Here is a 17,849-nt window from a genome sequence, read left to right as displayed (position 1 = left end):
TTGGAGGACCACTGGGATAGGCATATTAGAAACGGGAAAACATTTAGCAACTCTTCAAAGCCACATGATTACAAATAGCAGAATTTCTGTGATTACATGGTGTCTTACCATTTGAGTGAAACAGGAAAAGAGAAATCACACACCCATGTCTAGTTTACTGCAAGAAGATTAAGCCAACCTGGCATACCTGTAAACCAAACTTGATCACCAATATGTGATAAAGTATTTGATCACCAATATGTGATAAAGTATTTTAAGTAGACCAAATGGACCATTAGCACTATTATTCAAGACTTTGAGGAAACACTTCAGGTACAAGGTATTTGATGCAGGTGAGGTACGTTCACAGTGCAGGACAATCAAGTTACTAGGCTCTGTATCTTCCCATTTATTCTGTTTTACTAGACAGACTAAAAGGTGCTTGCTCTGCTTGTTTGATCCTAGCACATAAAAGCTGAGGAAAGCATGTGATCAATGTTTATAATTTATTGAGGGCTACACACCAAGGAAGAAGTTGTTTTAAAATAACAATATTGAGATATTAAAAATTAGGAATCAAAGAATATATTTAGGCTGAAATTTCAAAGCAAATTTGAAGCATTAGGAGAGAGGCTTTGAAACATCTTTTCACAAAGAGCAACAGGGCAAAGTACTTAACTGGCTTTAAGGTAGACTGTGGTGACTTTATGACTGGGATTAGACAAGATTGTTGCCTAACTCAGGCCTTTTCTTCAGCCCTGAATTACTACAGTGAAGAACTGCTCCCTGTTCTGTTCCCTACCTTCCCAGTCTTTTTGTTCCCACTATTCCCAATAAAGTTCAACTGAGGTAATGAGACACTACATACAATTTTTTACCTTTAAGAAAAAACAGTCTTAAGACTTAAACCCCTACCCCTCTAGGTTACATGTTTTAATAGAATATTGCATCAAAGCAGATGACTAGAAACTCTCCTTGAGATCAAAAGATTTAATCAGCAACTAAACGGAGCAGTGCATTGCAAACATACTGAAATTATATTGCCTCTTTAGGTCTTCATTAAATATTTGTTCTCTTTGCCAGTTTAATGGATTCCTGATTACTATATAAATAGCCAAAAAAGGAATTTGATTGTACTCTATGCATGTATGCCTCAAATACTGGCACTCTCCTTTCTATATTGATGTTGCTATCCAAAAACTGCACATAAGCTTCTGTTAGGACATACAGTTACGTACACCCCTCGTAACTTACTACTTTTATGTTAATCATTGAACAACGCATTCAAAAGTTTTCTTAGGGCAGTGTGTAATTCAAAAACAGCTACAGAAAACAGAGAGGGCATATTCACATGACTACAGATAGGGACCAGTTACCACATACTTAGCTGTATAGCATTAGGAGAACATTAAGCAATGTTGCAAACACCTAACTCTTCTCCATTCAGCTCCTTTCAAAGCTACATTCATCAAGAAACGCGCAGCACTATGGTTTCACGATACAAAAAGCATGCTCAACCTGTTGCAAATAATGTTGAAAAGGTAGGTGGGTCTGTTCACTGAAGTCACCATGTTCCCAGTCCATTGTATCAAACACAGTCAAGTCATTATTGTACGCACAATAAAGTCTGGTGACTGTAAACACATTTCCCTACATCCTTCTGACTGACAAACAATTCTTTCATTTTAGATTAGGAAAGAAGCAAATGCTTTTCCAGTGTAACTTGATCCACTCTTTAGCAGCCAAACATAAATTTCACTTAGAAATGTACACTGGACTGAAACTTAAGCAATGACAGAAATTGTTCAAACCCCTAATTTTTCAGAACCTCCCTGTTATCCATGTATGATCTATATAGCCAAAGTACTGACCAGAACAGTGCTGGTTACACAGAAAAAGTATTTCTACTACAGTGCTATCTCAGACCAATAAAAGTCCACCACTTAATATACTTTGGCCACTCTAGGGACTGTTGTTCATGACAGCATTTCCAGTTAGAGACAAGAATCAGAGAAGAAAACAAATTGCTCTCCTGTTCCAAGTTCAAAGACAAAGCTAACAAACTCCACCTTTATTGACTGTCGTTTGACCTCTACCATCTCTTTTTCTGTGATAAACCAAATCCTCAGCAACAGAATCTCTTTTAATTGGTTTGTTATAGACCAGACTAAGGCTTCCACCTTAAATGTCATAAAATGCTGTATATGTGAGGATGATTTAGTTCAACAATGACATGCAGTCTTGGATTTGACAGAAAGACTCCATTTCAAAATCTTCCCCTCTGACTAGTCTCATTTTAAAATTTTTTACTTTATTTCCAGCTTGTGCTTATTTTTGGCTCCTTTATTTTGTTGCTGTAGAACAGTGATACGAAAACTACTGCATATACGCTTGTTTTCAAAGAAATGTATTGAGTGGCTAGCCTAGCTCATATGTTCCTGCTTACCTCACAGATTTCTGGGTTATTATAAGTTTATTTTACTAGTATAGCCCTCTTTTGCCACACACATACACACACTCTTAGAATAAGCTCACAACTTACAAAACTTGCACATCACATGTGCTGTTGAAGAACACAAGCTCCTTAATTCCCTCATTCTGATGACATGAGTTAATGCAATGTACAGTCTCCATCTATAACACACATCTTTTTCATCAGAAAGCAATATTTTTACATAATTGGAACAAAAGACCTTAATAATATTTGCCACTTACAGTATTATCAAAAATGTTAGGCTACTAAAGCAATTAACCCCAATCTAAATTAGTTCCATCTGAAATAACCTCAGTCTAGTTTTGCCAGCAACAAAACTAGTCAAATATATGAAAATTCACTGATGTCATAAAACTCAAATATTAATATTTTCTGCAGTATGAAACCATGATCTTATGAGCCTAAAGCCCCCATTTCCTAGTTTATGGAGAAATACCTGCCACAGGAATAAATAGCCCTAAACACAAACATCTTAGTGAACAGTAGTTCTCCCCAGTTTCAGCTCATTTAACAGGCAAGTGTCAAGAACTATTGCAGTATTGCCTCAGAGGCAGTAACTGAAATTCCTGGAAGTAGCCTATCACATTTTTAAAGTTTTTTTCAAAGCATGGAATAATCAAAGCAGACATCACACAGATTTTAGTTGCTGTAGTTGAGAGAGTCAACCTTTTCAGCTGAAGTTGTGGTCTCCCTAGTCTAAGTTTTCTGTATCTCAGAAAATACGATTTTGTACAGAGTAAAAACTGAAAGTAAAATTTAACAGCCTGGTTATTCTCAGTCTTTCCATGTGTAGCAAAAATAAGAAGACATATGTGATTCTAAAGCATCATTCTTATACTGTCAACCACTTCCAACTCTGCAAGAGATTTCAGGCTCTAATGTGTAAATCATTACTACATGCTCTAACAGTACTTTCTATTTAATCAGGAGAGGAGAAAAACCCCCTCTAGAATTACAACAAATAACTACAGTTTAGTTTTAAATGAAATGATGCAGTTTATATCTGACCTGAGTTTCAGTCTTTTCCTAGTGGGAAATATAAATTCACCATTTGGATACATAATCCTACAGCTCTCAGAAGCCGGCTCCACCGCGAACACTTTACATGATTTATAGCTCTCCTCCAGATTCAGACGACAAGTCTCGGCGGAGCAGGTGCAATAGGGTATTTTTTCCCTTCCTTCAGAGATCGTTCCCTCGTATGTAAATTAATTAGCAGGTCTTCCTCACTCTCGCGTAAGCGGGGAAGATGAAGCTAATGAATTATCAGCGTTTAATTTCTCACACGGAGCGGGTGACCCGGCAGCCCGGCGGAGGGAGGGGGCTCGCTGTTGTTACCGCTGAAGCCACAACGGTTTTGACAGCGTCAGCGGCGATAAAAGTGAGCCTGGCTCCTGCACAGTTATGTCAAGAGAGGAATTTTTAAGCCACAGGCAGGATTTGGAGGGAACCTCGAGGATGCGAGGCGAACCCCCCCCTCCCACGCCAACATATTTCTCTCCCCCTTGCCCGCAAGTTAAAACTGCCCTGCCAGCGCGCCGTGCCCCTCCCCACCCCCGCCTGCCCTGCTCTCTTCCCTGGCTGCCGGGGAAGCGGGGAGCGAGTCCCGACTCCCATTACCTCCTCCGGAGCCATGGAGAGCGGTGCGGCCGCAGCCTCGGCTCCGCGCAGCTGGCGGCGGCGGCGGCTCCGCGCCGGAGCGGAGCGGGGGGGGCCGGCGCTCTCCTCACTCCCTCACCCCCGCCGCGCTACGCCTCGAGCCGGTGGCACAGCCCGCTCCACATAAATGCACTAACAGCAGCCACATCATGATTAATTCATCAGTCCCAGTGACCAGAGGAGGAGGCACGCGGAGGGGAGCGGGGGCTGGGGGGAGGCAGGGCGCACGGCAGCATCCCTTCTCCTGGAGTTCACCCCCCGGCGCAGGGCTCCGCCGGCGCGGAGGGAGGGAGGGACAGGAGGGGAGGGGAGAGAGGCTGCTCCGAGCGCCCGGCGCGCCGCGGCTGCCCGTGCCCCGCCAGGTGAGGGAGGGGGAGTCCTCTGGGCAGGTGACCCGGCGATACCGCCCCCCCCGGCTCCTCGAGCCGCCCCACGCGCCTCCCGCGCGGGGAACAGTTGGGGCTGCGCGGGCGCGGTACGCGCGCCGTCAGCCCGCGGGCAGCGGGACCTCGCCCCAGACCCGGGCGGGCCGCGGTCGGGGAAGGGTGAAGTAACCGTGGGAAGTTGCAAAGGCTCCACGGCACGAAGGGGATTTCAGTCACCGCTCACAGCTGAACGCCGGGGGCATTCCCCAGTTCAGCGGGAAACGGGCCCCTCGCTTGTGTTCCCGCTGCCGGTGGCCCGCCAGGTGCCTTGGCCCTGGAGAAGGGCCGCAGAGCCCCCAGCTGCCACGCACGGCGGGGATGGATGAGCCGGGCAGTGCGGGAATCCCTGACGGCAGAAAGGCCACTGAGCATCCGTGTGGCCGTGACCACATTCGCAGGGAGGGCTCATCTGCACAAAAGTATCTAAACCCCCCGCGCTCCCCCCCCCCCCGCCTCAGCCTTGGTAAAAACAACTGTTCGGCCACTTGCCAGTTGCTAGAGCCAGGTTTCTCCGTGCAACACACCGCTGGTGTGCGTGTGAGCTTGCTTTGGTCTGCTGAAGCAGCAACACTGACTCCTTCCCCAGTCCTCCGGCGCCGGCTTTACTGCCCTCTCTTCTGAGGGGCAGTGCTGATTTCTTCAAATACCATTTGTTTAAACTTACGGTATGCTGGACTTGGAATTTCTTCACAGCAGGAGTAAGCAACCACTCAGATTTTAAGGGTTTCAGAACAGCTGTTAAAGGCAGAAGCCCCTTTGCAATTCTGCCTTTATTTTCCATTCCAAATACAGGTAGAAGTCCTGCAAGTCCACCATCCCCCTCCGATACTTACTACTAGATGTAATAAATCTACAACACCAAGCAAGAGACACTTGCTCTTACAGCCATGTTATCTTCTTAGTCAGATAACTCCCTGATGAAGGGATATTACTTGACTAAGGTATCAGGTGATGAAATTTGTGTACAACAAACGATTTATCACCTATTTATTACCTCCTCACCTCATCTATAAAACCATGTTTGCCTACCTGGTAGCATCATCATGCTTCAAGGGATTGTATTTGAATAGGATATTATCAAGGTTTAACAATTCTCTATTGATCGTGTGCCAGGAGCAAAAATTTCTCCTGTCACCTCTTGTGGATTTTAGATTAGCAAAGAATTTTCAACCTGACACAGCTATATATAGAGCTTCCCAAGTATCAAACAGAATTCATACATAGAGAGATCCCCCAAATTGTCACCAGGCCTTAGTTAGCTAATCATAGGCAGTGAGCTTTAAAGCTGTGTAAGAAGAAAATAAAATTAAAAGGTAGAGCGCTTTTGTGGGAAAATTTAATTTACATGACACTTTATTGGTATTTTTCATTTGGCATTATGCTGTACATTTTGTGTTACTTGTATACAAAATAGTAATTACTTGTAACTCCACAGCTGAGGTTACATTGTGGTTTGCACTTATATCAGGACTGAAATTTCTCCATTTAATATGTGAATGCTTGCATTTAGACTACACATTTGGCACAGTAGCGCTTGAGAATTACAGATAGATTTTCTTGTTTAAACAGTATTTATTTGCCTTCTGCAGAGAAAAATGTAATTGTTCTCTTTTTCAAAATCTTCACATTTTCTTCACATTTGTGAATCCATGTGTATTGCAAGCCATTCTTATTGTAGGATAAGAACACAGGTAAAGCTGATTTTGAACTTTTAAATATTTGTGACAGTCCAATTAAATTTGACAGAGATTTGTCAGAGAGCTGTTTCCGATTTTGTTTTTAGAAGTGCATGTCCTAGATTAATATTCTGATGAAGTGATGTTTTCTTTCAATTATGGAGTCTGATATTCTGATTTTCTTCATTGTTTTTTTGACTGCTTCTGGCTATATCCACTGTATTACGTCACTGCACTTAGTGCTGGTGTTCCAACATAATTACATAATATTAGATGCAATTGTTCTACCTAGTGTTTATTGAAAAAATCAGTTTGTCAGAATCAAAAGTTTCAGATGAGTGCATCAGTTTTAGCAGGAAAAAGTAAAAAACTTGAGTAAAACCTCTGAATCACCAGTCCAAAACTCTTTGCTTTTCAATAGACTGTATCACCTAATATCTTCTGTAATCCAGTGGTTCATCTTAAAATCAGTTCATTTCACTTCTACTGAAAGCAGTGCCTGAACATCACTCCTCTGATTAGACAGTCTCATTTGTTTCTCTCTCAACAATGTTCTTAAGTGTTAATCGCTTCTGTTCACCGTTTGATGTATCTATATACAACACTCTGATCCTCTTTTAATCTCTTTTCATAAAACAAGTTCTGTATTTCCCTGATGATGTCTATGACCTACTACAGTTTGAATTAGTCTGTCTTAAACACTGATGGACAGAGTTTTATACATGGCATTCTGCTAAACTCTTACTAGTAATGTGCATAATAGCATTGTCTTTCCATCTCCATTTAAACACTGATAAAGATGAGGTTGGCCTTACCTTCATTGATGACTTCCCTATGTTGATAGCTTATAGCTTGTCCTGTGCTCAGTACTAACAACCAATTTTTCTCATGCTGTACAACTTTTGACTCCCAAACTACCAGATTATACCAAAAGTTTTTCTTAGTCTCTAATGCATAATCTTGAATTTTGTTGTCCTATAACACCATTTCTTGGCTCTAATATCTTGTGTGTGCTGTTGACAAGTTGGGAGTCAACAGTAAATCTCACATTTTTGTTTTTGTAAGATTACTAGTGAAATTATTAAGAGATACTGAAATAATAAGACTGATTCTTCATGAATATAGCAAATTCCATGTTATGCATTGATCTCTTTTCTACCTAAGCCCTCTTCCTTCTGCAGGTCCTTACCTGCTTCACAATTTTTGTACTAGTTTTCATCTCTTCCATTTAAATAGTTGCCCATATACAGATGCCTGCTTCCTGGTAGCTAGCATTAAACTCTGGAAAAAACAAAGGTGTTAAATGAGATGGTGGATGAGGTGTCATATGTTTGTGATAGAGGGATAAAGCTACAGTGTAATTAAAAGCATAGAGGAGAAAACCACGTATAGCTAGCCTGGTGAAAGTCCACTCTACCTGTGGTGCAAGATTTCCTACTTGCAAACGACCTAAGGACTATGACTCCATTCACCATGGCTAGACAGGTGGGAGAAAGGACCTATTTTCAATGCTTTTCACTTGTTTCTTCTATTTTTGGAAATTCTTCCAATTCCTTATCACAGAACTCAATTATATAGTCATGAGTCATCTCAATGACTTTTGTAAAGCTATGTACCTTTAAAAGTATTCAGAATTTCAAAGCCAGGATTTCTTATATTATTTCTATTGATTGAAGTACAACTTTATGTTTCTACTAAATGGCTGACATCTTTGTTGATGCCTTATTGGTATTAAAAGATAAACGGATTTATTACATATGGATGCATAGTTCTACTACCACAACATCTGAATCTATATGGACACAGATTCATTGGAAATATTTCAAGTAATTTGTGTGTTCATATTGTGGATCACTTCAAGTTTCAGTGCTGTCACACCTAGACATTTAATCTTGGTGCATCTCTATCAAAGACTTTGGATGAACTCTTGATCACACAAAAATCAGAGAAAATCTGTTAGTTCCTTTGTCAAGACTAGGATTTCATTCACTGAATTTTCTCTGAGGGTTCATTGTATTTGACATGAAATTCCTAATTACAGTAGCTTATATAAAAATATAGAAGTTTTCTAGATTTTTTTTCTAGAAAATTAATTACATTGAAGGAAAGAATATTTTATGATAGGATCAATCCTGATTTAGTAAAACTAAAAGCAACTGATAGTAGTGCAGCTATGTGAAATATCCCTGGCCTGAAGACCATATGACATTTGCTTGATTGAAGGCTTAATACTCAAAGTTTGGTCACAATTATTCATCCACTAAGGTTCATGAAGTTGGTCTGATTTACGACTAATTCTGGCCACTACACAGAAACTGTGGTTTCAGTTGAATTATGATTGAGTATTTGTTTCAGTCTGAAGCACAGACTAAAACTCAAGGCATAAAGGGTGTGTTTTGCCTTGATTTTCCATTAATCTTTAAGTGAACTAAAAATCTGACAAATAATGGGGCAGATCTACTTTCCTGTACTCAAATCACTAGAGTTCATTAAGACTGAATTTGACTCAACATTTCCTCATTCTCCAGAGATCTTTTCTTCACAGTTTTATAACAAAAGTGAGATTACCTAGACAAATGTGGATTTCAATCTGCATAAAATTTACAGGAACTTTATCATATGAAACCTCAGGGCATAGAATAGGCAGCATCTGGTATCAACCTTTGAAATTCTCCAGAGAAGTGCATCTTTCTCTCATGTTTATTTAGTAACTGAATATTGTAATTCATGACATTTTAATTATTATTAAATGACGTTTTCTCACTGAAGTCATAAAGACTGTTAGAAATCCTTATTAACAATAAAGCAATAGCCACAAGCTACTGAGAGGACATCAATGGTGTTGAAAGATCACAAGTTTATTTTCCAAAAATGGGCCAATTCTGTCATTCCTGAAAGGTTACTGAGGGTATTTCAAACATTTTTGAAGCTGAAACACTTTGCCATATAACTCTATTTCTGATTTTTAAAATTGCCCTTGATTTTAAATAGCTTCACTCATATGTCCATTGCACTGCTCTAAATTGTGTCACCAGAGGCAGTGGACTGAAGAAAGAGAGAAAATAGGAAGGGTGAATGAACAGTCACAGCAAGGAATAAGATGATCCAAAAAAAGACATTACTCCGAATTGCTAGTTCAGCTGAGTTGTACCTTCTGCAGACTCAGAGCAGACTGTAACTTGAAAGTAAAATTGCTTTTGTAGTTCTCTCACCCTGAAAACAGTCCAAAATTATCTATACACAGCTAGGGTAAGTTGCAGGCAGGGCTGGTGTCTACAGTACACTGTCTCTGAACATCCTCCTGAAGCTTTGCAATTAGCCAAAGAGTAAAGCATGTTGCAGACTTGCCCTTCAGAATCTCGATGCATTTCCTGCTTCTGGAGGAAGAGACATGAGATCGCTGGAAGAAAAACTCACTACACCACAGTGCTGAACCAAAACCTTTATTGTTTTGCTAGCCCTGAAGTTTCAGCTGAAATGTGGTTTATAATGCTGTAAAATTATAGGTCAGGTAAACCTCACTGCAGCTCTTGGGTATAGCTGTCCCTCTTCATTTAAGATAGATGTAAGAAGTCATTATGCTCCTTTGCAGAAACAAGTAGCTGGAATGGCTGTAGTCTCTAAACCCCAGACACAATTACATGTCTCTGTACAAAACAAAAGCTTGAAAGAGCCAGCTCAGAATGTGAATGAAGTGGGTGGAGTGGTTTTGTTGTTTTAAGCAGGAAATAAATATAAATGAAACAAATAGGGGCTATATATGTAGGACATATGTAAACATGCAGAAACAACCAATATGTAGAAAGAGCTGATGTCAAATTACTGCCGAAGAACAGGTACTGAGGAGAAAACCTAGACAGGTTTTGGGCTGCTGACACAGACTGACATGGGTTGAATCTCTGAAAAAAAGAAGCTTTTTCAATATGTGTAATTTTTCCTATGCTCAAGGAAACAGGATTTTTTTTTTAATGTTGCTTTTTAGAAACAGGACTGCACTGAAAAAAGATCGATCTCTATTAACAGTTCTTCCTTCTAGTGGGAATAATATACAAACCCCAAAATTTTGACCTGCCGTTAGGCACAACAACAAAGCTGTGTGACAGAGTGATGAATCTCAGATGTAAATAGGCATACTGTTATTAAAGTGATAAATCTCAGCTATAAATATACATATCATTATTAATTGATTTACAGAATTCCCACCTCACATTTTCAGAGGTACACCTTCCTTTAAGGTGTTCATAAGAATTCTTTATGCTTTGGGAGCTGAAACTGGTGTATCTAGCTATCATTCAAATATCCCAAAGGCCTGCTAAATCAAAATGACATTCCTATACAGGAGAAAAAGTTTTTAATTCTCAACTTTTCTGTGAAGATTTAGGTGTCTGTAACCTCCCCAACACACCTACTTCCCTCTCCAGCAAGTCTAGGTAAAAATAAGAGAGAATGTAAGCAGGTATCTTCTGGATTTGCTCCCTGGAGCCTTTTAGAAAGCATAGAAAAGGAGGGAGCCTTTGGGGTAGTGGGACAACAGTGGCTTGGAGCAAGCAGTGAAGGAATACTTCATTGCCTTGTTCAGGGAAACAGGATTTTGTAGCTTCTTGTAAACAAACAGGATCAGCTCAAAGAAGCAGCCATACAAGAGAACAACCCATCAAGCTTTGACCCACTCTTCAACTCACTGAGTACATTCCTGACTTACACAGACCAGGAAACTGTTACCTCAAATTATCTTTCCCAAAGCAAACCTTGAGGATAATCCAGACAGTGCAAGTGATTAATTTTCTCAGTGCACATAAAACAGCTAACTTCATTATTAATCAGTGGGGTTTTTTCCTACACCTGTAAATAAGTGAAACAAGTTATGTGGAAGATGCAACACATTCATGAATGAAACATTCCCAGTGTGGAAGAACAAAACATAAATATTTAAAATAGACACCTCTGAGCTTTCTAAATCTCACAGTATCAGTAAGGACTCCCAAACTCTTAAGGTTAACACCCAAGTATGGAATGAATTTTTTTTAACTTTGTTACATAAATGTACAGCACATTGTATAATGGTCACATTAGGGCAGTTGGTCATTGCTGTAAATAAGGTAAGTATACATGTCTAAAATAAACACACACATACATATTTTATTCACAGCAAAAAGAACCGTTTTGAAGAAGTCAACAGTGATTGCTCAAGTGCTCAATACATGAAAAAATTTTGGCTCTTAAAAAAGCATCTGAATGCCATGCTGGAACTGATCAAAGGTGCAGTACTCTCTCTCCAATGTATAGTTCATCCACTTTCCTACCCTTGGCCACTAGCAGCTGGTTAAAGACTAGGAAGAGCATGTATACTAAGTCATCCCTTCAGAACATCCTCCTACTTTCTGGCAGTAAACAGTGAAAAAGTTTTCTGAAACAGAGGTTCTGTGCAGACTTGTCATGTTTAATAGCCACTGATGGACTGAATGAAGAAAGAACAACATCACCAATGATTTAACACTTACTGAAAAGGAACAGTGGCAGGTACTGAATCTTCAGTGCCATGACAAAACCCTGGGTTTTTCTCAGAGGCCTCCTATCTAATTACTCACAAAGTTCAACCTGCTTAGCTTGTGAGATCTGACAAAATCACAACCTGAGGTGAAGCAGATGGGATTTAACTTTTATTTATAAAACTTAATTAGGAGATTTTTTCTTTCTTTCCATTTTTTTCAGCTCTTCACTGTTAAAATCACATAACACCCTACATATGCACATACAAACACATAAAACAAAGAGTAAAAGCAAACCACAACAGTTAGTGAAGTTACTTGCTATAGAAATAGCAGTGCTGGCATTAGCACTTCAAAGGGAAAAGCTATTTTAAAATTTAACTGCCTGGCAGATGCAGCAGATATAGAACAGGAACCAAAGAGAGGTAAGGAGGGAGGGAGGGTAGGAAGAGGAGAAAACGAGTGGGGAGGGATAGGAAAGCAGATGAACTGTACATTAATTCAAGGTAAAAATAGCCAAACTCTGTGTACTGGCAGTGAAATGTTGGCAATGTGGAACCCAGTAGCAAAATTCCCGTTGACTTCAAGGAAATCTATCTTTGATTCTGCATCAATAGTTTTACTCTTATGTACTACAGTGTGTCAACACAATTCTCAATGTATTTATTTCCTTTTAGTTTATGGTTGCCAATCATTTATTCTACAGAAATTATACAAATATTGTTAAGTCAAGAAGGAAACTGACCCTCACTACTGTTTTCAGTACTAGATAGGAAAATCAGGATAGAAACCTGTCAGTTTTTATGGCATAAATTGCTATTCACACTGATGGTATTATACAAACCATAAATAGCCATTCATTATATATTAAACTCCTGTATTTTGAAGCAACTGGTATAGAGTTTCACCCCCATGATTCCTGGGATTTGTTATCATCTACCACACTGCTGAACTCCAGACACAATAATGATTTCAAAGGGAGGGATTTAAAACAGTATGTTTAGTCTGTAATGCAACATATATGGAATGTTTAGTCAGCCTACATCGATGCATAACAGATTATTCTTCAGGCTGAAAAAATATTCATGGAAAAGTATTTTATATACAGTCATTCTGATTGCTGTGGTAACACTGAATAACCTTAGCTGGCTCATTAAATCCATCTATGATAGAATTTTTTCTTTTTCTGTTCTTTGCCAATAGTAGTAATAATCATGTAGATAAATCATTAGACTATTAAAACTTTGTCATTTACTCTTAGATGTGTTCTGAACAGAGTTCAGATAGCATGGTTAAAAAGTTACTATCGTTGCCACTGTTGTTCCAGAAGATTGTTCAGGTAAAGTGCGTTACAGCCAGTATGAAGAAATATACCTATGTCAAAATAATTTACAGGACAACCTTTACCTTGATATCAGCAGTCACTTTTGTAAGCACTGCATGAGATCATTTCACATGAAGCTTTGAAGGAAAGAAGATGTATTCTTCTCAGTGCTCCTAAAACAACTATGGCAGATGCATACACTTCTACAACGGGGAATCAAACTCCATGAAGCAGGTAAAGATTTCTGAGTGGCATATGGGAAGTGGATACAAGCTCGTAACTCCAAATGTATCTACCTTGTGGAGAAGCTCCGAATGCAGGAAAAGGCAGAGGGTAACCCATGAGCTTAAGGGATCATAGTTGAAGGACTGTACTTGGCCCTTTATAAGGACTGTAAAAAGATGACACAACTTGGCAACTTAACTGAAGAGGGCACAATTCCAGTTTAGGCTTTTTTTGAAAATTATCTTTTTCATAAGCAGGAAAATGAGAACAAAGTTGTCTGTTAAGAAATAAGAAATACCTTACCAATTTTATTTGTTTCTTTGTTTTTATTCCTGAAAGTTGCATTTAAACTTAGATTTGTTTGTGTAGGTGTGCAGAAAATGTTAGATGGGGATTTTATTTATCCAGACATTATGGCATGGTCATTATCCTCTTATCAGGATAAAAACTTACTGTGATTTAAGAGATGACAGTAAAAGATACAGAAGAGACTAATGCAAAGAACAGGGTGAATCCACTGTTTTCAAAGGAAAATGTGAAGTCTTACCAATCAGCCAAGTGAAACAGAGACTGATAGATGATTATGTTAACAATAATCATATCCCATATCTTTATCTTATTCACTCTATCTTTTACATGTTTCCTCCTGCTTACTTCTCCATGTCTGTAAAGTTCAGGACATTTAAAGTTCCTTTATCTGTATGGTTGGGTTGACAGTTATTTAATTAAATTTAAAAAAATCAGCGGTTTTGCTCCATGGCCTCAAATGTTGAAGTTCTTGGCTGAAAAAAGGCTTGGTAGCAGATAACTCTCAAGGAAAAAAACATTTAAAAGGAAATGTGCAGCATTAAAAATAAAGAAATATATCTAAAATGAAAATTATTTAATTCAATGTATAAAATCATTTGGCCTTCATTTTCATGTATGTAGCTGTAATCATTCTGGCTTAAATGAATCTGAGGAAATATGGAAGGTTGCAAACATAAAATTAGGAAAAAATAATACTTGTAATACTTCTAAGTGAGCTAGTTACACTTTGTTCAGCTCCCAAACTGCTTTATAGGCTGACTCCATTTTATAGTAGCCTGGAGACCGAATTTGCTACAGCTCCCTTAATACATTGAAGATTTCAGAGTTAAGAGTTCTCAGCTCCTTGAAGTCCTGCCTTCTCGTTGAAAATATTTTCAAGTTTTTTACACATGTATCATGAAATGGACCTCTCACATCTGTGCCTACATTTGTAGATGTCAACTAAGACTTTGCCATTGACCCATGACAGAGGAAGTTAAAAACATTTGACTGAAGTGTTTAAGATTTGCATCACAAAATCAAGATCGATATCTCTTTGTTTGAGACAAATTGTCCTTGCTTGAAACAGCCTAACTACTAAATATCAGAAAATAGGTGAACAAGGAAAAACACACTTTTCATAGGTGGGCAGTTGAGGAAATGACAGTAATTAAAACAAAAAAGGGTGGCCCTTGACTTAATTTAGTTTTTGATATTTGGTCTCTTTGCAATAGTTTTTGATATTTCAGATTTTTTTCTTGGTAAGTATATACATTAATTGGGTCATTTTAACACATCAGAGCACCATGGGATATTTTAATTAAATAGAATCCACTTCTCTTGGACTCTAACCCATCAAAGAAGCTTAGTAGTGATTTTAGTCTTTCAAAGAACAGGTTGACATTAAAAGAACAACTTACTATGCTTGTCAAAAAAAGAAATCACCTAAAACAAGAAGATAATGGTATCTGTATTCTTCTGATGTTAATTATCTCTTTTGTTGTGGATTCTACGCTCAAATAATAAACCTAATCTTCTATTGAGCAACGTTGCCTTCAGTTTGGGATACATAACTCATGTCACAGTCAATTCTTTCACAGCTGTGCCTGTAACAGTGGAGACCTGCTTAATTAGACCTCCCTCCCGAAAAAACAAAGAATAATTGTATTCCTGTGGTTTTAGGTACCACATAATATTCTAAAAACAAAACAAAATGCATATGAGCAAAATAAGCCCTCCACTATTAAGACATAACGCTTCATAGGCAAAGGCTACTGTGGAGGTTAACACAGAAAATAATGGATGTTTGCATCAGAAAATTTTGTAGATAGACTAAATTGCTAATTAACTCTACAGGTAGAGATAATTACAAAGATTTAAAAACATGCCTTCAATTTTGATATGTCCAATCTATGCAAAACTGGGGCCCTATTTTTCAGAGTGGTTTGTGCTTTCAAAACCCAGCTGATGTTGATGTGGTAACTGCAGGTACTCATCCCCTAAAAATATTCTAAGTATATACTAAATATAATAACTAAATATAATATTCTTATACTAAGTATTTAGTATTTAAGATATCAAAACCAGAGGCACCTTTTCAAAATTTTTTTGGTACAGCAAACCTCTTTTTGTGAACTCTCTTTACATAATCTGAGTCTTCTGGTGCCATTATACAAGCAAGATATAACAAGCACAAAAAAACCCCAACCCTCATAAAAAATGTCTTCAGTCATTCCCTAGCTCAATTTTGCTGGTTTTAAATAAAATGTTCTTTTTAACTTGGTTGAGTTCGCTTCCAAGAAATGGTTCCCACCCTCTTACTCAGATCAATACTCCATAGAAAGCATTCTGGAGATTCCAAAATGCAAGTGCAATCAGTTGTCACTGGGGTTCAAAGCTGGTTTGGGGAGCAGAATAGTGGTGTATCCTCTGGAACTTGTGTGAAGCTTTATGCCATAGCATTCTTTTAAACAGTAACTGATCTAAAATAATTTGAGAGCAAGCCAAGAAAATTCTACAGGTGTTCTATACTGTATAATTTATTCATCAGATCTGCCACTAATGGCAATGATAGCTTTGCACGTACATCATTCATTAACCATTTGTTAATATAGATGTTTTAACTATCTTAAACATACTTAAAACCCATAAATGTAAGAAGTAAAGTTTTAATTTTAGTGTTTTTTTTTTCCCCTGGATGCTTGAGAGTATTGGATATGTGGGGTTGTCCTATGCATCCAGAGTCCTCTACATGAAAAATCCACAACAAGGGAAGTAGAAAACTTCTGATTAGAACTAAAAGACTGACTCCAGGCCTACTGAATCACGCACTAAATCAGATGATGTTAACAGGATATAGCTACACTGTATTTTACCACCAGATGCAACTTCAGCCTGCCTACGTTTTGAGTTGACTAGAGGAAATTATCTTCAAAACAGAAGCCATGGATTGCTGTGATACAGGGTGTTGTAGCTATGCTTAGTGTTGTGCTACTGAAGCTATATAGCTGCTAAATGGCTCATATTTAGTGAGAACTGGCTCATGTTGCTTCAGAAAATGGGCAGGCAGAAATCACGTTCGCCTTTAAAAGCTCATATAAATACACTTAACAGTGGAAGAAGAACTAGCTTCAGAATTTTTGCTGGTTTTTTGAATTATTATTGTGTACCTTGTTTTTCTATCTGCTGTGGAAGCAGGCATCAAAGCTGAAAGTAAATATATTCACATGGCATTTGGGTCATTTTGCTCAATTTATTCACAGATGTTAATTTCATGATGTATGCAAAGCCATGATCTAAAGCAACACTCAGATACTTAAAATAGAAATTTTTAAAAGTAGATTTTTTCCCCCCCCAAATTAGCCAAGTTAGCAAAGGATAAAGTGATATTTTTCTTTGATATGATATATAATTTATGATGCCAAGCACATATGCCATCTGTTGACTGTTGACAATGACTAGAAATATGACATTTTCAGGAACATAATAGCAATTACAGTATTACAAAAATGCATTGAATACAATGGGCAATTATGGTAATTATGTAGATAATCACAGAAAACAAGGTATACTGAAGATGTACTGGTTATTTGATTTATGTCTTTAAAATCTGCATAACTTGCAAGAACTCTTTTGTCTATTTAGAGAATGTGAAGGAACATTTTATCACTGTGATTCTCAATGCATATTTTATAAAATGTGTTTGAGCATGAAGGAAAAAGGGAGGTACTTCCAAATATCTGCACCCAGGTCTTTCTTACAAATGAATGTCTGTAAGTTTTTGTGGCTTTCTCATAAGTGCAATATTTTTCAATAGCACAGAATATGATCCATGGGACTGCAGTTCACGTACATAAAAAGGGAACCAAGACACAGGATGCTGGAGTGGAGCATCTATGCTACAAGGCCACTGATGTCATGACAAAATTTCTTGTTAGTGGAAGCACTGTGGCTACTTCCGGACCAAGTGGCCTATCAATAGTAGATTAATGGTCTTGAGTTTCCACATCCTATCTGTATTATATAGCATGCTTGAATTCTCAAGAAAACAAGATCTGATTCTGGGTAGAATTACTGTGTGGGCGTAAAGATGTTTGGATCCAAGGTATTAGGGCAGGTACATAGCTAACAAGGATGTATCTCAAACCCTGAACAATCAGCGAAGTTCTACGCTGGAAAACTTTTCATTTCTTTTAAAAGATTAACGCATTAATAACATTTGTGGGGAACTGAATGGCTGAAATCCTATTTTCATTTCAGAGAAAGATAAAACTCCCCTTGACTATGCCA

General features: G+C 38.4%; 1 protein-coding gene across 4 annotated transcripts in view; it reads right to left on the bottom strand.

The window, feature by feature from the left end:
* Nucleotides 1-4,820, bottom strand: part of LOC141925647 (heparan sulfate glucosamine 3-O-sulfotransferase 1-like) — a 59,419-nt gene extending 54,599 nt beyond the window's left edge. For 2 of the 4 annotated variants that reach the window (XR_012623900.1, XM_074830059.1), the window contains exon 1: nt 4,094-4,391. The gene's annotated coding sequence lies outside the window, so the exon portion shown is untranslated. Of the gene's footprint in view, nt 1-3,481; nt 3,621-4,093; nt 4,392-4,741 lie in introns of those variants that run through there. The other 2 variants (XM_074830062.1, XM_074830060.1) reach the window with 2 other exon arrangements.
* Nucleotides 4,821-17,849: the final 13,029 nt, after the last annotated feature.

This window comes from Strix aluco, chromosome 7 (assembly GCF_031877795.1).
Source record: "Strix aluco isolate bStrAlu1 chromosome 7, bStrAlu1.hap1, whole genome shotgun sequence".
In the NCBI taxonomy this organism is placed as follows: Eukaryota; Metazoa; Chordata; class Aves; order Strigiformes; family Strigidae; genus Strix; species Strix aluco.
The sequence above is the reverse complement of the archived record's forward strand: the minus strand, read 5'-3'. Positions and strand labels throughout refer to the sequence as shown.